Below are 25,896 nucleotides of genomic sequence, written 5' to 3'. Positions count from 1 at the left end.
TTAAAAAGGTGTTTATTTTCGTTACGTGTTTGGTGAGCTGAGGCGCCTGAAAGATTTTTCTGGTTCATTGCAAGGTTTTAATCATGCATGTGGGGAGATTCAGATTATTTTTGAGCATCATTACAGCAGGTATGTGATACTGCTAGCAAGTCCAGCAGCTCTTTTTGAATCTTTTGTATTGTATTGTAGAGTAGCATTTGTGTTGTTCTTCAATCTCCTAACAACGCCTTACAGTGCTTTCGGAGGTGGTCAAGTAAGTGGCTACCTTGTTTGTTGTGGTATTTTTGGTAGAATACGGGTTTTCTGGTGAAGCTTGTGTATTTCTGGTCATTTGTGAGATTTGGGGTGTGCATGGCCCTAAACCCCCACAAAACTTTTAAAGGGAACTTGACACGATCTGGGCAAAAATTAGAACTAGTTCAAGACTTCTCTTATTTGGGAATCTCCATTGACTGTACATTTTCTTGGAGAAGCCAAATAGAGAAGAGCAAACTTACATTTATGCAGAACACCATACCTATCCTAAAAAGACATGGCACAAGTACTAGCAATGCTGTTTCTCCGGCATTAGAAGTATATAAGTTTAAGGCCCAGTCTGCAGCACTGTATGGGGCCGAAATATGGGGGCCAATGTCTAAGAATGCATTCACAACTAATGAGAACACATTCTTGAGAAGCCTTGTGAAGTTGCCAACGGGCACCCCGTCAATACCACTAATGCTAGATTTTAATATCAAACACACAGATCATTACACCATCTTACGGCCTTTATCATTCTGGGTTAGGCTCTGGGTTACACCTGAGCTTCTAGACTACAGAAATGGACTGAGGGAAATAATGAGCCTGGACTCTCTAAAGACAAATACCTGGCTCAAACATGTGCGTTCCTGGCTCATCAAAATTGGGTTGTCACAGTTTTGGGAAGAACCAGAAATTTACCTCAAAACGCTAAAAATCTGGTTAAAATTGCTTTCTGGGGCTACATCACATATACTTTGACCACTGAGCATAGGGGTGGATCACTAACAAGCCTTTCTTGGTCTTCAAGGATTCTCCTAGCTTCGAGGATTTTTTTGACGACATCCAACCCCATTTGGCCAAAAGTCTATTTATGAAATTCAGAGATGGCAACCTAAAAACGAGCTCAACTTTAGCAACATGGTCCAGGGTGGATGAATCCGGGCAAAGCGAACCAAGGCAAAGTGGATTATGCACTCTTTGTCAAAATAGCGCCAAAGAGGATGATCAGCACATCCTCTTTTTTTGTCTTGCCTATGCGATAGCTAGAAAGAAATGGATAAAGCCACTGTGTAATCTCCTAGGAGTAAGATCATGTGGAGAGGCACTGAGGATTATTAAGTCAGATACCAGAAGAGTGATTGTGTTTGGTATTAGCAGATTCTTACTTTCCATAAATTTTGCACGAAGTAAGAAGGAACTCCAATTGTAAAAACGAAAGAGAATTGACTTTGTCGTAATACCTATTCACTTTTTTAACCAGTTCCAATTTTAAAGTTTTAACCCCTTCCATGCTGGTGACGAACCCCAGCCGTCATGCACTACGGTGCTCGTGTGCTGATGACGGCTGGGGTTCGTCATGGCCCGCCCGTGTTCGTCCGGCGGCCGCACACGGGAAAAATCGCAGCCGCACGGAAGGGGTTAATAATAACACTTTTTAATATTTGTATGTTGTTTTAATCTATTTATGTACCTACAAATCTCACCCATACCACTGTCCTGTGTAACGCCATTTGTTTCTCTATATAGAAAACAAATTATATAACCAAATCTTTTTTTTAATGCATTGTTGATATATGTATCTTTTATGGCTCAAATTGGGCCGAAATAAAGATTATGATGATGATGATGATTTGGGGTGTGCACCTGTTGAGTTGCAACTGATTTGAAGTGGCACTTGTGCTTAGGGGTAACGCCGAAGAGAGTGATAATAGAATTGCCATTCACAACACCTAAGAAGGAAGAAGACGGCGTGTGGGGGGACTTTATCGGTTATTAGAATGTTATTGAAGTTCTATATTCTTCAATTGTTGCTGCTGTGAGCTGGCAATAAATGAGATTTGCATAATCGTAGCCTTTGTGTCTTTAATAAAATACAGATTTTCTGCCGACCAGGCTGTGAAAAATCTAAATTGGCATGGCATACTCTTACCAGTCCATTTTATAAACTGAGCTTAAAAGATCATCTGTTGGGAAATAACCCCGTTTTTGAGTTCTGGGATTCTAGATGATTGTTAATCATCCTTATTCGCGCAGGGAATCTCAAATCTTTGATAATCGTACGGGAAACAAACTCAGTGTGAGATAATCAGCAGGTGGCAAAACCGGATAGACCCGGTCCTTGTTTTATGAAATATCCAGAGTTTAGTCTGAAGGAAGATCGGCTCAGAGCTTTGGATCACCCAGTTCATGGAACAAGGTGCCTTAAAATATGTATGCCTTGCGATTTGAAGCCTCGGAAGTGTTTGAAATTCAAGAATGGCGATTACATTTTGATAGAGTTCCTCATATTCATGAGTTATCTGTTAGTGTTTTGGGGGGAGTGTTTTAGTTAAATTTGACTTGCAACTTCTTCAAAAGGACTAGCACTTGTTTTTACCAATGGCAAAAAAAATGATCAGTGTCCATTGTTTTTGTCTTTTGTCTCTGTGTCCACTCGCTGGTTTCTTTCTTTGCCTTTTTTCTTTCTCCAATTTCTCTTTAGTCCACATCTCTGTTCTCTTTTGTTAGCACTTTTCTCAAGAGTACCTTTTTGTTCCTTCCCTATATTTGTATTCCCAATTGATCTTCACATTTTGCTCTCTTGTTTAGGTTTTGCCTGAATAGTGCATGCACATATGCGCTGTCCTTGCAGAACCTCTTGTTAACAAACTAGGGGCTTAGAGCCCGCCCCTTGCTTGCTGGGCTTCCTGCTGGCTTCTGTCCCTGCAGTTGAGCATGGACCAACCACAGTTTCCCATCTGTGTCCAATGTCCTTGCACTGGCCTAGGGCTTTGAGTCTCAACAATATTTTCTTATTTTTAATCTAGCATTCCATAAGAGTGCTTGTATTTTCAGACCCATCCCTCCTGCACCCTTCTGGAGTTCATGCTAGGCAAATAATGCAGCTTGTTTTAAGCCTGCTATTCATCCCAGTACGCTGTGTCTTTTGTGTCCAGATGCATTTTCTAGTGAACTGTGCTTATAACTTCCCACTCAAATTACGTGATGTTTATTCATTCTAAAACTGTGTCCACGATTGCAATTTTTATTTATTGTATGAGTATTGTGAGTGCTGGTTTGTCGCCTTCCCATTACTTCATAGCTCTATCTACGGTATTGCATTTGCAGGAGAAGCCAGAAAAATAGCCAATGCTGCCATCTAGTGGTATCCTCAGAAAACAGATTTATGATGCTGCATTTCTTTTAAAAGGTATAGGTGTGTCGTTGGTCCCTGGCATAATTTCCAAAAAATAAGCTTCCTAACTGTCATTACCTATCACATTTAATGAGGAGAATAGGCAGTCGATGCTGAGCACCTTTATTGATATCCCTGGTGCTGTGCCCTATGCCACTTTGCGTGGTTTTTTCCCCTCTCATTTTTATCCATTCTGCATAACAGCGACAGTGCTACTGTGCAACATGGCTGTGAGTAAAGAAAATATTAGTGCTACAATGCGGTCAACGCTGGCCGCATCATAGTGCTTTTTTCCTTTACTTTAAGCCATGTTTCACAGCAGCCCGCATTGCTGTACCACCGGTCTAAAAAACAAGCCAAAGACAAGCATTGAAAATGCAATAGGTCTCGCCTTAGATTAAGTTAAAGCCATTTGCTTTACTAATGGTATTGTATAGCAAAGCAAATGGCTTAAACTTAATTAAAGGCGAGACCTATTGCTTTAGACTTTGCACAGCAGCCATTGTTAAAGCAAAAATGAGCGCCGCGCTTCCAACACAAAGGACGTTAGATCCCTTACTGTGCACAGAACGGAGCAGAAGAGAGGCATTCCAAGAGGGCGAGCCACTAGGAGATCACCAAAGCTTCAGGTTATGTTGCTAGCGGTCGCAGTGCATTATTAATACCTCACCATTAAGTGTCATGCCCTTGGCTTACTTGGGCACAGAATATGCAAAAACTGTGCTCTTGATGCACACTGGCAAATGTAAAGGGTAGAAACACCACACAAGCTCACCCCGTTTAAAGTCACAGTGTGCGTTTAAGATAAACACACACCTATATGCTGACGATATGAGAACAAGTGCCTTTAGATTACAGCCGAAAAAATCATATGATAATTAATCTGGACAGACGGAGAATGTGTTGTTACTGTTAATTGCCATCCTGCTAGGTCTGCGCTTTGGAACCCAGAACTGACAATTAATAACACAGACTATCGGCAGAAAATAACTTCTTAAACTGCTCACTGTGCCACTGGATTCAAGCTAGCCGGGCTGTTTTTTTTTATTAAAGCGGGGTGGTGGTCAGCAGTATGTTTGGAGAAGCTGAGGAGAAGCCGTCGCGAAAATTTGAAAATGCATTTCAGTATGCGCCCAAGATGAAAGGCAGCAAACCTGTCTACGCAACTGTTAAAATGCGATCACATGGAAGACTAGAAACCGCCAATCCCGCGTGTAGTGCCTGTTAATGAGCTGAGCATACATAGGCACAGTGAGTGAAAAAGCACACATGGGTGTGCAGCAGGAGAGACACGAACACTCATGCTGCTGTTATGAAGGCTGAGTGCACAGTGCCAGGAAGAAGGAGGGGCCCAACGGGGTGGGAGGGAGGGAAAGCGAAAGCACGCTGCCATGCGCACAAGTGTGCACATCCCTACACTAATTAAAGTAAACAAATATGGCGTCAGGCTGTCCACATGTTTGTGCATTTGTTTTCCCTCTGTATGAGTGCACATCTTGAATTGATTTCAAAAAGCCCTCGCATGGCGAGACAGAGCTGCGCACTGCTAACGCCAGGCGAGACCTAAATATTGAAAAAGCTAATCGTTCTCGCGTAGGCAAAACCTATTGGCTTTGCCATGCTTGTTTGCTCTTCCATTCCAAGGTAATTTTGTCCCTCTTATCCTCTTTCCCAATAATTCCCACATAGTTTTTCTTTTAATTCTCTTCTCTATACTTCTCTCGATTAATTCGCCCCCTCTTCTCTTCCTCCCCTTAACTCACCGCTCCTTCATCCCAGAAATGGTGAGTTGGAGGATTTCACGTCTTTGAAATGCCAAATGTGTGGGTTCTGTTTTGAGCCTATCGATTAGAAATGTCTGCCGTTTATGTCCTGATGCCTTACTCGTCAGCCCTGGGTAGTATTGCCCCACGGTTCTAAGGTTTCTCGGTGACTGTATTATATTAATTGCTGAACGAAAAAAAAATACGTTTGTCATATTTTGCTGCGGAACAGGAAGTCTTACATGAGTGAAAACTGACACCATAACCAATTACTCTTTTGCAGATCACACCCAAATCTTGTTCTGCTTTGCAAACAACTCTCACTTCGTTTCAAGTCTTTTCCCAGTGCATGGACATGTTCTTCTTCTGGTTGTAGGCCAAAGAACAGGTTGAGAACAATGATCCGGGATTGACATTAAAATCAGAATAAATGCTCCTGTCCCCCTTGTCTGCGGTGACTGCTCATGCCCTCCTATGTCGTTGAAACCCTTGATCTCTGCTTCATTGTTACTTTCCCCCGTGGATCCCAAGCCAATCGAGAGATAATCCCTGTCTGCTTCTCGCACTTTCTTCAAAGGTTCTTCCTTACTTGTCCTTTGCTGACAGAGTTGTTGTAGTCAATGGAATCATGTCCTCTAGACTTCAGTGTAGCAACAGCCTGGAACTTGCCAGTGTGACCTCCAATCCAGAATGCAGCCGCATCTCCTGTCTTAGGCAAGATCAAAGCTGAGATGATGTGGCAAAGATTGGCAAACCCAAGAAATGCCCACTGCCCATTTTGCCTGACATAGAGTGAAACAATTGAACATGTTTTGTTTGCTTGCCCTAGATATCGTGTTACAGCAAACAAATGATAGACGGAATGCTGTCAATGCAAACATTCTCCCCCAGTCAAAAGATCTGGGTTAAATCCATCGTTCTGTTGCCCACTACCCCACCCCAGTTTGGACCCAGCCATATGCAAATCAGTCTTGACCCTGTGCCCCATGGGAATAGTCCAGACCGAACTGCCAGGCCAGGTCCTCCCTGGACCAGAAACACGCATCCTGGGACCGGTATCAGGGTATATCACCCTTCTTCAGCCAGGCTAGCTTGAATCCAGTGGCACAGTGAGATATCGTGGCATAAGAATGAAGTGTATTTCGCCGCTCTTAAAATCTCTAACACACCTTGGTGTTCGAGATTTTAGGAAAGCTCATAGAAGTATTAAATTCGATAATAGGCAGGTTGTGGGTTTTGCAGCTTCACGGTTATTAATGGTCATCTGGATGATCAGACAACAAGCACTTTAAAGATCTTGCTATATGTATATTTTTGGCAGCTACCTCATGCATCCCTGGGATTTTATATACTGTTTTATTTTTTGCAAATTTAATGATGTATTTATCTTTTTTTAATCAAAAATCGTATCTATTGGTTCTTCCTTTTTAATGATTTTATATGATTGTACTTTTCTGTGTCCTTTGATGGCAAATATTTGCCGAATAAAGTTGTTCTGATGATGGCAAAGATCATGCAGGACCTTAACAGCATAGGGCGTCCGCCTTCAGGATGTAGGAACTCCAAGCATTCGGTGCTGTCCCTGTTTACAAATCCTAGACTCACTGTTGCGCTCTTCTCGACTCCCGCAGATGCAAAAAGGAGGAAGGGATGTAGTGCAAAGTGGAACTGGAAAAGGAGGCGAAGTAGCTGTGCCTTACCACAGTGTCCATCCTGTGTACACGTAGGATAACCAATGCCTGTGCGAATTATTCGCATTAGGATTTATTGTATATGAATTTAGCACATGGATATCCTGAAAACCCAGATTGGCTCCAGTTCTCGTGCCAACATTGGACCTTCCACCCTATGCCCTCTACACAGCTCAAGTCTGATGACATAAATTTGCATCAGCGGACTCATGGTACCTCAGTAGGGGCAAAGCAACAGATCCCCCTTCTGTGTTGGAAGTAAGTGTGTTATTTCATCGGCTCAAAACATCAGGCCACTTGTTAAGCAATGACAGAGAGGCTTCTGCCAGGAGCTCATTGCGCTTGCTGGCCGTGCACTATGCTGATTGCCACTGGAGAAGCATTTCAGATTGTAGGTGGCACACGCTGTACATATGTCTTAGGCCATGTTAGACCTCCCTCATTTCTCAGATTTACTTGCCCACAACAAAACCCTAAGGAGCTAAGACATGAGACAAAAACTAAAAATCCCCTATGGTGCCTACTCGCTTGTTTACAGGCGCTACCCTGTCTTTATTTCAACGAGTTTTATTAAGATTTTTTTTTTATATATACACAGTACAGATATACAGTGAAGGCAATGCTGGGTACCTCGTGCGCCGGTGGGAATACAAACAGAACATTGTTGACATATTCGTAGGGCGTACATGTATTGCTCGGTAATCACAAACATGGCGACCGTTGTCGTAGCTGGTGTTGTGCATTGCCCTGGAAGAAGGAAACAAAAGTGAGGAAGAGAGAAAGAAAGATCGGACAGGATAGTTCGAGAAGTGTTTAGCTTCCCAAGCTACACCGGCCTCTGCTCCATATGGCATGGGAGTGGGGGTGTCGAGTCACCCAGTGAGTTGCCTACGGGGGCTTGTGTGAGCACATGTACTTGTCCCGGGAGAGCCACATCTCGCCTTTTGTGTTGGCGTTTGGTGCATGTTTGGAGGTTATGTTGTCCGCCCCCCTTAGGAAGGTGATCCAGTTAAACCAGATTTTAAGGATGCCTTCCTTGTGTCTTTCCAGTTCGTTAAGATTGTTTTAACAGCCGCCGTGAGTTGGAGGTCTTAACAGGTCGCTGTCGTTTTTGGACTAGATTTCGGGGGCCATGAAGGCGGTGGCTATCCCTGGGAAGTCTAGTTGTAGTGAGAGCCCCAATATGCTGTTTATGCAGTCCCCTATTTTACCCCAGAAGGTCTTGACTTTGGGGCAGTAGAAGATAAGATGCGCCAGTTCACCTTTTTGTTTGAGGCAGTTCCAGCATAGGTCGTTCTCTCGGATCCCGATAGCCACTAGGCGGGATGGGGTCCAGTATGCCTTGTGTAGGAGCCAATATTTAGTTTGTGCTAGAGTTATAGTGACTTTATTTTTGAGATGTACTTCTTTCTCGGTGATGTGTCTGGAGCTTAGGGATTCCCAGTATTCTAATGCTTTAGTGTTAAGCCTCGTCGCAGGTGGGCATAGGAGTTTGTATAGGTGTCACGTTTGGTGTCCAACTTTGTTTAGGTTGGCTGTGTATTGCAGTATCGGTGGCGCCCCCTTGCTAAGCCCTGCTCTTGTGATTGCCGCCTTTATTTTTAAGAAATTGTAGAATTCAATGTCTGGTAGGTTGCGCTCGTGTTTTAGGGTGTCGATTGTGAGAGGGACAATGGGGCCTTATAGCTGGGCAGGAAGGAAGATGCCACGCTCATACCAGGGGTTAAAGTTCAGTGTCTGTCCGTTATATTTTACTTTAGAGTTAAACCAAATAGATTCCCAGTTCGTGTTCCTGATGCTACTCTCCATCCGAAGGTAAGGGATGTAGGGAGTACGAGACCAGAAACAGCACAACGCAAAAGGGCAACCCAGCAAAGAGCGACTCTAACCATGTAGAATGACACACACCCTAAAAGGCCAACTCCACGCAAATATCAAAGTAGTCTCCCTCAATGTCAAAGGACTCAACCACCCTGTCAAGAGAAGGAAAGTTATGGAGTACCTAGCCAAACTAAAGAGCGATGTATGCATTCTCCAAGAGACCAAACTATCTGAGGTAGACGCTCTGCGGCTGAGAGCGAACTGGATTGAACACTCAGTGTGCTCACCCGCGATGCATAAAAAGAGAGGAGTCATAACACTAATAAACAAAAGGGCCAAGCTAACCCTACATGAGAGCTACGCTGATGAGGAGAGGAGACTCCTAATAACTAGCCTCAAGAAGGGGGAAGAGATGAGCTACCCTGTCTTTATCAAACTCTCTTCCAGAATACATTAGATGTCTAAATACCTGCCCCAATTTTGTAAAAAAAAAAACTAAGAATGCATAATCTCAAACTGTATCTGGCTATGTAATTCTTACTAATTTACTCCTCCTGCATGTTCTCCTTTTCCACCCACCCTACTATTTTCACCACTTATCAGTTCCATTCTGTTTGTTCGGTTCCTTCACCTTACACCCTTTATACTCTTCTCTCATCCCTTATTGCTTAATCTTTTTCTCTGGTTTTACCCACCTGCTATTAATGTGTCATCTATTTTTTCCCTTTTCTCGTCTCCACCTCCCCTTCTGTCACTTAGCCTTCCAGCCCTCCTTTAAATTATGTGACAGACTACTTTTAAATTACTCATTCAAGGTAATTATTTGCTTTTAAATATTGGCTTATTTGGTTCTTTATAACAAGATTTCTTTCTGTTCAGTGATTGTGAAGCTCGCTAGGTCCAAAATTGCTATAAAGTTGTGCTGTAGAAAAATAAATAAATGTCTACTTGACTTTACCACCTGTTCATTTTGATCGTAGCTCATAACACCCCTTGTTTTTCATTACTGGCACCCACTCACACCTGGGCCATTCTTTGCACATCAAACCCTGCCCGAAGTTCAATTTACTCCGCATTTCAACCAGTGTTATGTTGCTCAAGCCTGACGTATGATAGATCTCACTATCCCAGTAATGCTCATTTTAACAATGGAACCGCCTCCCTGGTCTACTTTGTTGTGTGTCGATTTAGATGCCCGTAAATAGGTGTATTGAATCATGTCCTTATATTGGCACAATTCGCATTTGCCCTTATTTAGGCATTGAATCCTAGTCTTTATTTAGGCATTGGTCATGCAATCCAAATGCAGTCATGGTCACCTACATCCGTCCATCCCACGTCACAACAAGTTCTTAGAAACCAGACCCTTGAGCCATTGGGACATTCCCTGCTTGGATTATTGATTTCTCCAAGAACTCATTTATTATGCATGAACAACTATTCCTTAGGGGTTCATTCATGACGTCTTCCTCTGCCCGACTTTACGTCATTGCTAGCATTCCTAAGTACCTTCCAGGTATAAATATACCTTCACTTGCTATGGCAAGTTACAGTTGCATACTTGCACAGCTACACAGCTCGCCGCGGCAAGTTCAGAAGGAATTAGAGTCCCTGCCTGACGCACTGACCAGACGCTGTCCTCTCTGCTTGCAGAGATTCCAGCTTCCCGTGTTCTGACTCCCTTCGCGGGGTGTTGGAGTTTGAGAACCGAAAAGAGATTCCCACCTCTCTCATTTTAAGGTATGGAGCTGACTAGAACCTAGAGGGACCCTTGGCACTTACTCTTGGCATACAAACTATAGCAGATCATACTATAGAAAACAGCACCTTCTTCTTACCTCGTACTACTCTTAGGTTAGGTACACTGGGTTAGAACTAGTTAGCACCACCTACACTGGGTTAGAACTAGTTAGAACCACCTGATGAGTGTCTACTTTTAGCCTGTGTTATTTATGTATGGATGTGTGTATATAAATATATATATATATATATATATATATATATATATATATATATATATATATATATATATATATATATATATATATATATATATATATATATATATATATATATATATATATATATATATATATATATATATATATATATATTATAGATACTCAATGTAGGTCCTTCTAGGATCAGTCCCTCGTCAGTTGGTGCACTTCCGTCAGGAACCCAAGCCGGTACGAAATGTCCAAAGTTTTTTAGAAAATGAAAATGCGCACTCGGAGGGGAGTATGAATCACCAGGTGTTTAATCCATGATATTGTTACGCGTTTCGACACTCAGCGGTGTCTTGGTCACTTAATACATTGAGTATACACAGACGTGCTTAAATTAATAATAAACATAATTGAGGCACTGCATTCCTGCCTGCTACAGCCTATCTCATGGTCGCCATCTTAGAACAGGTTTCTTACAATGTTAAGCATAGCTTTTACTGTCAAACATTTTACTAGTTCAAAAATAAACATTGAACAGTTCCTGCTTACTTAGTTGCTGGCTCAACATTATAGCGTAAAAAGAGTAAAGATCCCTACTTCTAGGTGAAGTTCTACACTAATACCAGGATCGCAGTGTTTTTTAAAACTTTATTAAACTGCGCTTATACGACCATATTAAAAAAATGTAATATACTTCAAGTGAGGGCGTGAGAGTAAGTGTCTGCCTTGCAGATACCCGTACATGCGGTCTAGTGCCATATACCCCCAATTTTACCACGCAGAATGTTCTACAGGACTAGTGCCTTATTAGATCGTACCTGTTCATATAGAATGCAGGCAGGGTTTCATCGCCAAGCGGCCTTGTACAAAAAGCCTCCAATTACTTCCCGATCCAAAGTAAAACACAGTTAAAAACTCTATATAAACTAAAGTGCGAAAGTGCCAATCCCTGAATAAAGAGTCTCTTATCTCAAAAGTGTGTTTTGTCCATCCAATGAAGAAAAGGGTAGGAAACCCGTGAAGTATCAAAAGTGAAAGTGAAGGGTCCCTTCCTTTCCTCCTGCAAATAAACAAACAGAGACAAATAATTAATTAATGAGTTAAAATCAATGCACTTAAAACCTACCATATACTTTACAGTATAACAGATTGTAATCACTTAACATCGTAGTATTAACCATCTGGTTTTCTAATTTTCATGGAGGTGGGTGGCTACTTCTTTGTCCAGATTATGCCCTCCCGGGAATCTAGTCTCGAGCTCCATAATCCACTTGGACTCTTTCTTCCTCGGTACTAATTCCCTGTTGCCTCCTCTCTTGCCTATATTCACCTGTTCAATGGCGTAGTATCTCAGGAGTGAGCTGTTGGACTGGTGTACAGCTTGGAAATGACGTGCAATGGGATAGTGTAGGTCAATGTTCGTAATAGCACAGAGATGTTCTTGTACCTGTTTCTTTACCATGCATACTGTGCTACTCACATAGCGTAGTCGGCAAGGACATTCCAGAACGTAGATTACATGATAGGTACTGCAAGTCAAGAATTGTCCTATACTGTGGTTCCTACCTGAGCCTGGTATTTCTACCTCTTTGACCATATTACTTGACTTGCAAGCTCTACAGTGGCCACATGGGTAAAACCCCTTTAAATTGTGAACATTGGGACCTGATGTTTTGGAAATGTCTCACTTCACTAGAATGTCCCTAAGGCTTTTGCCCCTGCGGTATGTGACTGAGGGTCTTTCTCCAATACTGGGACCTACGATGGTATCTGCTTTAAGTATTTTCCAATTGTCCGATAACATTTTCCGTACTTGCTTCTCGAGCTTTGCTCCAAGTCTAGCGAATCTTTTCCTCTGGAAGTGGGAGGAGGAGATTCGTGAAGATAACAGTCTTAGAGCAGATTTCATGTTGGTAAAGGTTTGGATCCGCTACATTGACGATCTCTTTGTAGTATGGAGTGGTTCGGAACAAGATGCCAGAAATGTTGTTGCCAAACTAAATATGAATTCATACAATGTGAAACTCACATCTAGTATGAGTACTACTAGTATTGAGTTCCTTGATACCCAGGTTATGGTACTGACTACAAAACTACACAGGAAGGAAACTACAGGTAACAGTCTCCTTCACGCCCTCAGTGCTCATCCGGATACACTCAAGTGGAGTATACCGTATGGTGAGTTACTGAGGGCAAGAAGAAACTGCAGCACGGAGGAACTTTTTGAGTTAGAAAAAAGCAAAATGCTTATCAGATTCAAAGAACGGGGGTATCCAGAGTGGGTTCTGAAAAAAGCCACGAATAAAGTTAAGGATATCTCAAGAACAAGCACCCTTGAGAATAAACCAAAAACAGCAGAAGTAGAATCTACAACTATAGTTATTACGACATTCCACCAGGACTCCCAACAAAGTACGGAAACAGTTAGCGAACAATTGAAAAATACTTAAAGCAGATACCATTATAGGAACTGTTTTACATCTCCATGGTACTCTGAATCAACACACGTTACATTCTTCATCTCTTAGATGCATTGTATAAAGAAAGCAATGATTTGTGTTTCTTAATTCACTGTAGCAAGTTTTTATTGACGTTTTAGATGGAACACAAATGTTAGGCATATTGCTTTGCAGATGATTGTTTTGGTATTATTGCCTTATGCAATGGGATGACAAGGCATCTGTCCCCTTTATTCAGCCGCAGTGTCACACCAAACAGTCTTTTAAACGCCTCACAAGTAGAAGTGCCCATGAAATGCTAAAACTAGTGATGAGCGATCTGTGCGAGGGATTTAACTTAAATAGATCACCACATAATATTCAATTTCTGGTCACTTGTTGATTATTTAAATTGTATGATATTCTCCTTTGTTTATGTGTTTTAACATAGTGCTATGGTGTATCCTTGTAACCATGCCAGAGCGCTTTGAGACGCCGTATGAAACAAGATGCCAAAACAAAAGCAAGGTTCAGACAGTTGGTGTGGACACAGTGAGCATTGTGCATGAAAGGGCAGATGGAAGGGTGTGCATCCTGAGTTATTCGAAAGCGCCCCAAACCCCTATTACTAAAAAATGCCCGCAGTTATCAAACGTTCTTACACCCTATTGTTAAATCTGTATGGAACTGGGGGGCTCTCGGCATAGTCTGGGGTCATTTGCTCCTTGCTAGCACCGCGGATTTCGTGATCGGTCATCTCTTGAATACTGCTCAGAAAGTGCATGGCGGTGTAATGTTAATGTACCGAGTAAGCTGGCCCCAGCCCAGTGGGACTTGGACCATACTCTGAATGCCCCAAAGTGGGCAATTGGGCAGAATGTTTAACCGGAGTTGTTTTTAATTTTGACCCCCTGGTTGTAAATTGGTGTCAAACTCGCTTAAAAACAGGCCCTATTGTCCTCAGTGGCTCGTTCTGGGAACCTGGAATACCAGAAGATTGCAACGATGGTTTTCGCCATTGACACCCACTTTCTATGCATACCTAGATAAATATTTTTCCGGTCTATATGAACACTAGTCCCAGTGGAGCCCATAGTGGCTTCAAATCTTTATTATGGGCTGGAAAGTGTGTTCCACGAGGGCCTAGAGAACCGTCTGGTCTGGTAAATGTTTATTGGGAACATTGAGAACCCCAGATCTACTAGGGCCTTGAAACAGGATTTTATGCAGCTGCCCCACTGTCTTTGGACTGTCCTATCGAGCCTCCGTACTTCAGTGAGATCACAAGGGCTCCCAGCATCAGCCTCAAACCATGCCTCATTGCCCCACCACCACCAAATACCACAGGAACTCGGACCCAAAGTCGCATAAGCAGTGAAGTCAAAAAGAACCAAAAGCGAAGAGGGGGGTCAGAAACATATTCCACCACCACCGCCCGTGAGTGAATGAAAGACCCGGGGAGTGTATACTGCAATGCGCACATAGTGAGGGAAGAAAGGAAAAAAGGAACCCTCAGGCACCCACACTAGGCAGGTAGCCAGTCGTCTTCATTGGGTTCCTGTTTGTTAGTACGTGAGTAGTACCAGAAGTAAGTGCTAGTTAAAATGAGTCTTGACTACTCCCCCAACAAAAGACTTTTTAATACAGGGGTAGTTCTAACCCAATTAAAAAACAAAGTGAACAATCGGACATGCAAAAGGTCGTGTAAATTTGAACCCAATATCCTAAAAAGAAGGTCGACATGTTTCAGCTACTGGCTCAGCATTTCTCAGGGTTAACCTGTTGATGTCCACAGTGGACCCAAGTCAAGAGTTATAAATAAGACCTCTTCCTGGCCTAAGGATGATCATGCACCCCAAGGCAGAGGCCGAGACACATCACTTCAGTACTGCTGAACAAGTGGGCTAGAACATGCTGCAGACCCGGTGGGATAAGTGGACGCAGGATCCGGATGAAAGGGCACAGCACTCAGGAAGTGCAGGAAACGGAAACCAGGTGGTTTCGACTTGCCACTGCCAGGAGGCTTTATTCGAGATAAATGTCCCTCCCTGCCCCCAGGTTTGAGTTTCCTCGACCCCTCCGACAGTTCTCATAGGCACGGCCCATGGAATTATGAGGCAGGAGAAGGTCAAATTATGCTGCAGGGTTGGCTAAATTATGCCGCAAGAAAAGGTAAATGAAGGCAAATATTGCACATTTTACGATAGTATTACTTCATTCGTTTGTCCTTTTTATAATTAACACTATCCGGGCTTAGGTTGCACCTCGTTGGAACCAGGTAAACACCCAAATATAGCAATAGACTGCAGAAAGGTGACCAGTTAATCTTTCCTAAGGGCCTTTCATTGCACAGCAACTTGTGTTGCTGCGTTTTTAGTAACTGTTGAACCGTTTGAACTGGAAACAAAACTTTTTTGTTGTTTAAATCTGCAGATGTTGTAGCAGATGATTGATAATGTGACAAATACAGTACATCCTTAATTATGCAAAAAAAACGCAGCTGCCGCACAAACACATAATTCCGGTGGCCCTGCATATGGTTATTGTCAGGAAAACTTCAAAAGGAAAACAGGCTATGACATCCCTCAGAAAAGCCACGCACCCCGTCACAATGCCTTCAGCTACTGGCTCCTGAATATTCACTGTTCTGAAAACGGGGTCAGCAATTTGATACCGCTCCTTGAGGGAAGAAGTTGTCAGACACCAGCTGTCGAGGCACTGTCTTCCTTGAGAGGAAGTAGCTAAGCCATTTCCCTAGGCCTAAAGTGGCTTCATGTCTGGATGAAGCTTCAAACTGTGTGTGATTTGAGCAAAAGGAGCAATCCTAACAGCAACGAGTGGTGCTGTATAGCGCCTCTAGTGCTAGGTACTGCTGTAGTAGAAACAAACAAGCATTTGCAATGCAATAGGTCTCGCATTTGCTACAGTTAGTGCTATTGGCATTGTAAATGAAAATGTGTTTAATGTAATAGTTTCTTTGGAGTGGAGAGGACAAAGTGAGGAGGAAATACAGAGCGAAATGTTGAGAGCGCACTGCGAGAAGTAGTGGCAGAGGAAAGGGTTAGAGGAAAAAGGAGGGACATGGGGACATTAAATAAATAAACGTGAGGGAGGGGGAGAGCGGTAGATGCAGATATAGATTAATGAGGTAGTGTTTGAGGAGAGGAGAGACCGATATAAGATGAGATAGGCTGAAGAGAAAGGCGGGCCATGGTGACAACATAAAACAGCATGGTGTTCGAAGGCTTGCAAATATGCAGGCTTGAGAAGGGCTTGAGGCACATACTGTTTCCAATTATAAGAGAAGCCTGTTTGGTGGTCACTGTGGGTCAAATTGTTTAGCAGTAAAGTGACTGCTCACAAAACCACCACACCAAAGTGGGACATATTTGATGAATTTTGCACAACATAAACCAGAGCAATCTATTCCAATGTGCAGGGGTAGAGAAAAAGTGGTAGGAGAGAGACGTGTGGGGAGAACAGAACTGGAACCTTACAGAGAGGAGATTATAAAGCATCTGGTGACATTCCATTTATCAGAAGCTTTTTTATAGGTTGGCTTTTAATACCTGTATAGACGAGTCGTGTTTTGCCTTTGGAAAGCAATTTATGCCAAAGTTAAGTACCTGCTGGGGTAAGCTGTCTCCCTCAAAGTGCACCCGCTCAAGAGGTTTACCAACACTGGCTCAAGCTAATGAGCGTGGCTAAATGATAGGTCTTCATAGCGGGCTAGGTACACACTTACCACTGATTACACAAATGTGGGAATGATTTGCTAAATGCCATTGAGGCAGGCTAGTGGTCTCCAATCCTCACTGCCTGCGTTGTTCATCTCTCTCCCAAAAAGGCACAGAGAAAGCCAAAAGAAGGGCAAATTATTTAATTACTAATTACAATGTGTTCCATGAGCGAGGTATGTCCCACCAAGATGTTTTTCCCTTCAGAAAAACGACTGCCACACACTTGGGCAACAGTAAAAGAGAAATGATGGCTCTGTCGTCAGTTCTTAAAGCGGTACAAAAGGGGGTGGATTAAACCCAGATCTTTTGACTGGGTGTGAGTGTTTTGATTGATTCAGATGCTCCGTCCATCACCACCCCCTTTTGTACCGTCAGTTCTTAAAGCAGCAGACCACAATTCTAATCTTCACTTACGTGCCAAAATTGTGGTTTTCTTAACAAACTGTGTCATCTCTCTGTGCTACACTTTTTATTAATTTCTGAAGTGCCGAGATGTAGGTTAACGCAAAGTATTAGAAACTATAAAAACTGGACATTAGCATCCAAACCTTTCTAGTGGGTCGCACATTTAACCCAAAACAAAGAGTTCATTAGCAATAAATCTCTGCATGTTTCGTTACGAGTCCACAACAACGTCCATAAAGCCGAAATACCAGCAAGAGGCATTTCTCAATCATTTGAGAGGAAACACGCACAATATGTCACCCGACTTGTGTACTTTATTTGCCCATACTTCAGTTCTACTCTTACACAGGAAGCAAGCACCAGAGTTGCGTATGAAATGCAGTGATGCTATATGTAGCCTCGGAAAAAAACGAAACTTGCAGCACATTCTTGTAAAGGCAAGGCACAAACACAACAAAAAGACACACACAGGGGGCAATAATCGAAGCATGCCTACTATTCACAAAACATTATATATATCACACACAAGTTCACAAAAGCTACAGAGGCCTACAATAACTAGTCTAACTCCCACCCCAATGTCCATCCTTCCTGCTGCTCGTCTCCCCAGCCCCCCAGTCACAAGTGCGGAGTATCCCCTAGTCGGAGCGTGATATCACCGAGGTGGCAGTTTTTTAACCAGAAGCACCTTACATATCAATTTAAACAAGGAAACTACGAGTTCCAGAAAGCAACGCTCTGTCGGATGAGCAGTCCAATTGTGCTGGACGCAGGTTGTTCCCTTGGGCCCCTGGGCACTAAAAGGGGCAGGTCAGGTGCGAGGGAGGTGGGGCAAGTGTATGGGAGGTGGATCATGTGGCAGGGAGGAGGGGGCAGGCTATGGGGGGAGGGTACAGGTGCGTGGAAGGAGGGAGCAGGTGTACGGGAGGAGGGGGCAGGTGTACCGCACGCGGGGGCAGGTGTACCGCACGCGGGGGCAGGTGTAAGGCACGCGGGGGCAGGTGTAAGGCACGCGGGGGCAGGTGTAAGGCACGCGGGGGCAGGTGTACGGCACGCGGGGGCAGGTGTACGGCACGCGGGGGCAGGTGTACGGCACGCGGGGGCAGGTGTACGGCACGCGGGGGCAGGTGTAGGGCACGCAGGTGTACGTGTAGTGAGGGCAGCTTTACGGGTGTTGGGGGGCAGGGGTACTGCAGGTGGGTACAGGTGTATGGGAGGTGGGGGCAGGTGTATGGGAGGTGGGGGCAGGTGTATGGGAGGTGGGGGGAGGTGTATGGGAAGAGGGGGCAGGTGTATCGGGAGGTGGGGCAGGTGTACGGCAGGAGGGGGCAGGTGTACGGCAGGAGGGGGCAGGTGTACGGCAGGAGGGGGCAGGTGTACGGGAGGTGGAGACAGGTGTACGGGAGGTGGGGGCAGGTGTACGGGAGGTGGGGGCAGGTGTACAGGAGGTGGGGGCAGGTGTACGGCAGGAGGGGGCAGGTGTATGGCAGGAGGGGGCAGGTGTACGGCAGGAGGGGTAGGTGTATGGCAAGTGGAGGCAGGTGTACGGGAGGTGGGGGTAGGTGTGGGCAGGTGTACGGCAAGAGGGGCAGGTGTATGGCAGGAGGGGCAGATGTGCAGCAGGTGGGGACAGGTGTATGGCAGGAGGGGCAGGTGTACAGCAGGTGGGGGCCGGCTGGACAGGAGGTGGGGGCACATGTATTGCCGGTGGGGGTAGGTGTACGGGAGGTGGGGGTGAGAGAGGGGTTTTTACACCTTCTTGTGCTGGGTTTGGAGTTCAGAGATCTATCTCGGCCTTCCGAAAAGGGGAAAGAGAAACCTCGGGGCAGGGGTTTGCCCCGGGGGAGGGAAGGGGGTGAGCCGCGGTGCGAAAGAGACACCTGCTGTTGTGCGAGACGGAGAGACAGACATTCAACACAAAGGGAAGGCAGTTCAAGTGGGAAAGAGACCTCAAAACCAGGAAGAGACGGCCATGCTGGGGATGAGACATCCACCAAAGGACCGAGAGATTTATTCTTGTGAAGAGACACCCTTGTAGACAGAGAGACATCCCTTAAGGCAAGGAGACACGCAACCAGGGAAGAGACAGCAAAGCGGCCTTGAAAACGACCATGAGGAAGAGACACTCACGCCCAGAAAGTAAGCCACGCACCCAGTGCAGAGACTCACCCGCAGCTGCACTCAGCAGCAGAGACAGTTTGTAGATTGTGGACGGCTGCGCCATCTCGAGAGTGCTGAAGAGCGGACGAGAGACCGGTGCAGGGCGCAGTAGACTTATGATCCTCTACTTCTCAGGCTGCCTCCGACGCTTGGAGTGTCAGTGGCAGGCGATGCGTCCTGCGCTAGCGTCTGTCTCTTCCTGTGCCCCCACTGTGCTGCTGTCGCTCTCTCTATGACTACAGGAGGTGGGGAGGGCGGTGGTAAACACACAGAATGTATTTTCACTCCTTAGCATGCTTCGCTTGCCTTGGTGGTGTGTTCGCTGGGAACCCGAAATTACTAGTCTAACACCAAACCTAGAATATTTGGGAAAAGTACTTTTAAAAGGGGTTAAAAGGTTGTATTTTTGGAATGCTTTGACAACGGTGCTTAAGGGTAACAAAACGGATACAACTGGAGCAGTCGCACGATCCGAGTCAGTGCAGGCAGCTCTCCAAATAGCAGAAGCCTGCGAGTGATGCATGCACGTGCCACCGCGATCCGTGGTTTCAATTATCGTGCCCGTGTCTGGGCTTGATAAGTGAAACCACATGGCCTATTGGTGTCTATTAGGCGCACCAAGTGCGTAATAGACACCAATAGGCCATGGGCGGAGCAATGTGCACGCCTTTGGCCAATTGTGTGCAGTCTTCAATTAAAAGACGCACGCAAAGGCAAATCGCGTAGCACAAAAAAGAAAAGCACACGCACAAGCGTGTGCGATTCCTAGGTCAGTGCTGAAACCCTGTTTTTCAAGTACTAAATATCTCACGCGACTTGTGCTGCGTACTGCAAGCTAGGCGCGAGACCTAAAAATAGTAACAAGTGACTGGGGTGGTATAGTGCCGCTAAGTCTGCGTGTACTTCTGTAGTAGAAAGAAAGAGGTTTCACATTAAAGCTCTTTGCATGGTTCACCACACTAGGCCTATGGCTGGGCCTTGAATCCTTCATCAGTTTGCGATTTAACATCTAGCAACCTGAGCCTTCTGTCGATCTCTAGGGTGAAGAAAGCTAGGTATGGTGGGTGTTTTTTTGCTTACCTTGTCCCAAACTGTGGAATGCCTTACCTCTTGCCCTTAGGATGAATGACAGCCTACTCCGCTTCAGGAAACAACTCAAGACTTATCGGTTTGCTTAAGATTTTTGTATAAAACCTGCTAGACCTCCCAGCGCAGGGAAGCCCATTGGGTAGCCATGTGCTTCATAAATTTCTTGGATTTAATTGAATAGGAACAAGTGACTGGCACAGGAAGACGCCTCTAGCGGTATGTGTACTGCTGTATTAAATACAGTTTTTTATATTGAGCAGGTGTGAGTCAGTTGTCCTACAGAACAAAAGTTTCTTTTTGAGGACAATTAACACAAACTATAAAACTGGATACATTGAACATGGTTTAGGTGCACAGTGTGTAGGATTAGAGCTGCCTTGGGTGTAGTACTTACAGGGGATAAGTAGTGTGACAATCCATTGGGGAGAATACCTATGCTGGAGATTGGAGAAGAGTTTTGTCTGTCTGCATTGTCAGGAATTGGGGGCTGTTGCAGCAATTTTTGGCAGTTCGCTCAATCTTTCTTATTGTTGCTTCTCCAAGTTGTATACAGGTTGTTGCTCTTCCGCATCCCCTCAATAAATTCCAGAAGATGGTTCCAGATCTGGCTTTAAAACTCTACGGACCAATGGCATTTGCATAAGCTGGGTGCTTTTGACACTTAGTTATTCATGAGTCTGCCCTGACGGCAGCTCTACAGAGAAAAACTCTTAAAACAAAAGTAATGGAAAATTATAACAGAGGTCAGGGATGCTAAGTTAATCACAGGAAAGAAATTAAGAGAAAACAAGAGGGCTGTAAGGAAGAGTGAAAGGAAGGACGTATGAAAATAAGGAAGAAACTGAAAAGAAGGAAGAGTCGAAAGAATGGATGCATTGGTGATGGAGGGAAGTTTAAAACATTAGCCCTTCAGTGGGTGAAAGAAAGTGGCTGGAGATGAATGAATGGATGAATATATGTTTGGATGGAATGGTGAAATGATAGATTGATAAAAGGAGGGTGGATGAATGGTTGATATACAAGAATTCCCTTGTACGTCTGTAAATGGTAATTTCTGATCTGAAAGGAGTAGCGTTGCCATGTTTGGTATGTTTGGAATAGTGGTGATAAATCCTGCTTATGGTGTAGGTGGATTTCTCATTACTATTGTAGAAATATCACTTGCATTTCTATGTGCTTATGACTCTTTGTGCTTTGCATCCTGACTCCAATCCACGTCTAGGGCAGAATGCCAGCTATGCTTTGTGCATACACTCCAACGCCCTGTGTGATGGCTGTGTGGAAAGTATCAGGGTTACATCTGCATACTTAATGGTCTTTCTGGGCTGGGAGAGAAGGAGGCGGGCACACATACCTTTGTATATGCAGTGCTCTACTTGAAAAACAAAGGGTTTGTTCACCCCCTACTGATGTCTGGAGCAAGGGCTGGCATTGAAACGGGGTGTTGTGCACTTCTAAGGTCATTTTAAAGATACCTCCACATCAAAGACATTTTGAGTACAGGACAGGAGCTCCTACCCCATGATTTTAGACACTGTGTGGCACTTATAACCAGACACTGCTGGCTGTACATGCTGCACCTTGCCAGAGGACTACTAGGAGGATCTGCCATTGGGCTTGATTGCTTGTTGTGCTAACCTGCTGAGCTAAAAGAAGGACTGCCACTTTTTCCCGCTGAGACCCATGTACTGGCCTGCCTGTTTGCGCCCTGCTTTTGGTGTCCTCCGTGTTCTCCAAGCGTTTGTGGGCTTTCCTTTCCTCCCCTTGCGCTTGTGAGGGGTTCAGGGGCCCAGGAAGACTCCTGTACCCTTGTCAGGGTGTGTGTACAGCTTCTGCGGTGTTTGCGTGTGGTGAGCGCTTTATTGTCTTGTAACACGTGAGGAGCATTTTCCATTTGTCGTTCGTCAGTGTTCATGGAGCATTTGTCCTTACTGATCAGTATGTGGCTGATCCACCGGTGTCCGAGGGGAAACTTCCTGTGTGACTTGATCCCGCCTGGGGGCTTCAGACCGTTCTGGTCCAAGTGAAGCTCGCTGGGATAGCAAGGCTTCCACTGTGGCCTGAAATGACGCTGGATACTTGTTAAGGGGCTGATCTGGAGGAGCGGACCTGAGGTAATTTTCCTTCAGACCCAAGCGGTCCCAACTTTACACACCATGCTCTCTGCACACAGGGGTGACCCAACGAGTTCTCCTGCTGAAGTGTGTTGGTGTGGCCCCGTCCCCTTGTTGCGATATGCCTTCGGGGGGGGGGGGGTCTGTTTTATGGTGGCTGCACTGGTGAGATCCCCAATTAAGCCCCTTTCCCCAGTAGAGGTCTTTTTATTGAATTACCGGACATCATCTAGAAGGCACACAGGTGTTCCTATGCCCCCTTGGTCACAAACCTTATGATCTTCCTCCTAAGCCTGCAGACCTTCAACATTATATGGGGTAGTGTTACCGTTACGACCTGGTTCTCTGCCCGTTAACAAGTGATACCTGTTTGAGGTGCGTAACTGGCCTAGTATGCACTTAATACTTGTCCACCTGTCTTCTGTGGACATATTGTGGCAGTACCTTAAAACTTCTAAAAGGAATCCAGTTGAGTTAGATATTTCATGCCTCAGAGTTGAAACCTGCGTGGTTTATACATGCGTAGTGGGAGCAGTACTTACACTCATGCGGTGGTTTATGGGTTGTGATTTTATAAACTGCTGTATTTCATGCTCCGATTTCTGATTTATGTTGTTTATGCCTTGCATTGTCAGGATAACGAGTAATATTTCAGGATTTGCCTTGTATGCGCAGTGAGGGTGTTTTTCATGACATGCGCAACATATAAACGTTTTTATTATCTTATTGCATTAACTGTGATGTTTTGACAATTGTTCATTGGGAAAAGTAACCACAGATTCATGTTGTGTTGGTCTATGGTTTATGTATAATATAGTTTATATTTTTATATAACACTGTGTGGTGCCTCTTTTGTGGATTATTGATTATGTCGCTGGTGTGTGTGTGTGCGTGTGTGTGTGTTGCACAAATGCTTTACACATTGCCTCTGAGATAAGTTTGACTGCTCTGGCCAAGCTATGAAGGGGGAGTGAACAGAGGTTATCTTAGATATGTAACTCCCTTACCCTGACTAAAGTGGTGGGTTATGCCTAGTTTAGGTGCATACCCTAGCCAACCAGAAACCCATTTCTAACACTCCTGAAATCCACAAACCTAGGTCTGACCCGTGAACATCAATAACACAGGGTGCAGAGATCTGAGCTCATGGCGTGGTAACAGGCTACGTCTAATCTATAGCCAGACAGGATCTAGACACATACCAGGCTTGCGGCCGTACACTTTTCACATTACTCTGTGGTTACTGCAGGCATGGGAATTGGGCGAAGGGCATTGGTGCAGGATGGCTGTAGGCTGTCTTGTTCTTGATTTTGGTGGGTACAAGGCATCACCAAACACAACGCCCACTGTCTATAATCTACAGGTGTACCTTATACCATTCAAATCTGTTTGCTGACAAAGACAATCTGTAAATGTTGTTGTAACCTTAGAAATAATGGATAACTATTGCGTGTGAGTCAATGCAGCATCGTTTTGTCCCTTGTAACTCTGCGAGGACATCTAATGGTGGCGAGAGGTACTGTGAACTTTATTCTCCATGTAATTTCTATGTGGATATCTGCTTAATGGGATTGTAGCCTTTCCTCTGCGGTTGTCCTTATCTATGGAGTCACCAGTGGAATTTCTGACGTCCATAATGTAACACAAGGTGGTGAGGAATGCCTTGGAAGGCAAAGTGGTTGCATAGCTATGTATAATTTAGAAATATGGTGTATGGATAATAATTTTTAAAAATTCATGGGATTTTTTAAGTTATTTTCTTTTTATTGATTAATAACTGGTAGGAGGCATCCATAATGCCCCTTTCAATTTTGCCAGGGCTGCTCTTGGTTTCCATTATGGCTATAGCCTACTCAGCTTTCTGCGCATTCTTTCTAACCTTTAAGGGCCTGTATGTTGGTCTGCCTGGCTAGCGACATTTAAAGGAGGCAATCAGAAGCTTGAAGGGTGGTGTGCAATTCAGTGTCAAATAGTTGTTGGAAAGAGAAAGCTAGCTTTCCTGACGAAGCAAATAGGAGGGGCAAGTTCAAACCCACTCCAGGGCAAATTATATTTTATTACTTAACGTGGAGCACTCATGCAGTTGCGTCCACATAAAGTAACGAATCCACACTAGCCTTTCACCTTAAATGTGTTGTAGAATGGGTTGAGGGTAGAAAGGTTGTGACTGCCCATTGATAACTTTCAGCTGCTAAAACTCTGGGAAAAAGTGACAGGCTTTATTTACATTGGGAAAATAAAATAACTGGAAGATTCTGGTATTTTGCTTTCTATGCCTTTCAATGTCCACAAAAACATGTTGGGTGGAACTCACGCTTTCATTACTATCTAAGGCTTCTAACTCTCCTTCCTTGTTATTTGATGAACATTTTCGCATGGGGATGACACCCACGTGCGCAGTCAGCGATCATGTCGGTTTTTAGTGATTTAAGGTGTATGAAAATGTTCTTAAACCGATTAAGTCAGATATTTTTACCCCCAAAAGATTCTTCTGGTAAACTAGTTTCTGTTCTTCTTCTATTCCTATTAAAGTGGTCTTAAACCTTGGGCGAGTGCTTTAAATGGTCCAGTAGTGTCTGGTACTGAGTACCGGCACTTTTGTATTTTGAGAGGGAGAGTAATTACACTTCTCAAGAAAAACCTGATACTTTTTTTTCCCTCAAAAATGTGTATTGAAAATTTCAGAAATTCAGAACAGATACATTATCTATGCTGTGTACACAAAACATTTGCAACCTGATACTTTTAATTGGAGAGTTTCGCCACTTCTCAGAAACAAGCCGGTACTCTGGTACAGAGTACATGCACTTCAATTTCTCCATTTCAAGCACTGCTTGGGCGTTGTGGTTCTTTCCCGGCAGTCACTAAACCCTCAAATCAAAGGTGCCACCAAAGTTTTTGGCTTCGAGCCTGACTAGCATCATCAAAGTCTGTTTTTTTCCTTTCGACACGAGGTGTGACTAAATGCTTTTCTTTAGTTCCTTCTAGACAGCGGGCACTTCATCTACCTCGGGCTCCCAGGTTATTATACCTTTTCTCTCTTAAAAGTGAATACAGAGCTCAGATGTTGGGCTTAGACTATGTGACAGTATCTCTGAGGTACAGGCTTCAGTCAGTAACCCAAATGCCAGCAGCTTGTTTTGAAAACAACATGCGGTGCATACTTTTTTTTTTATACTGGCTTAGGTTCATTAGTACTAAGTCCTTCAGGACCACCATGGTTGTCGCCTCTGCATCGCACCACCTTCTGACAGTGCCGGTGTTCGAAGGAGAGGACTGGAGACAGCTTCTGCCTGAATGAAAAGCTTAAC

The 25,896-nt window shown here is 44.3% G+C and overlaps 1 protein-coding gene across 3 annotated transcripts in view; it reads left to right on the top strand.

Moving 5' to 3' along the window:
• Positions 1 to 25,896, top strand: part of RASAL2 (RAS protein activator like 2) — a 785,014-nt gene that overhangs the window by 280,837 nt on the left and 478,281 nt on the right. The gene's annotated exons all lie outside the window — the stretch shown is intronic.

Source organism: Lissotriton vulgaris, chromosome 1_1, assembly GCF_964263255.1.
Source record: "Lissotriton vulgaris chromosome 1_1, aLisVul1.2, whole genome shotgun sequence".
Classification (NCBI taxonomy): Eukaryota; Metazoa; Chordata; class Amphibia; order Caudata; family Salamandridae; genus Lissotriton; species Lissotriton vulgaris.
The sequence above is the reverse complement of the archived record's forward strand: the minus strand, read 5'-3'. Positions and strand labels throughout refer to the sequence as shown.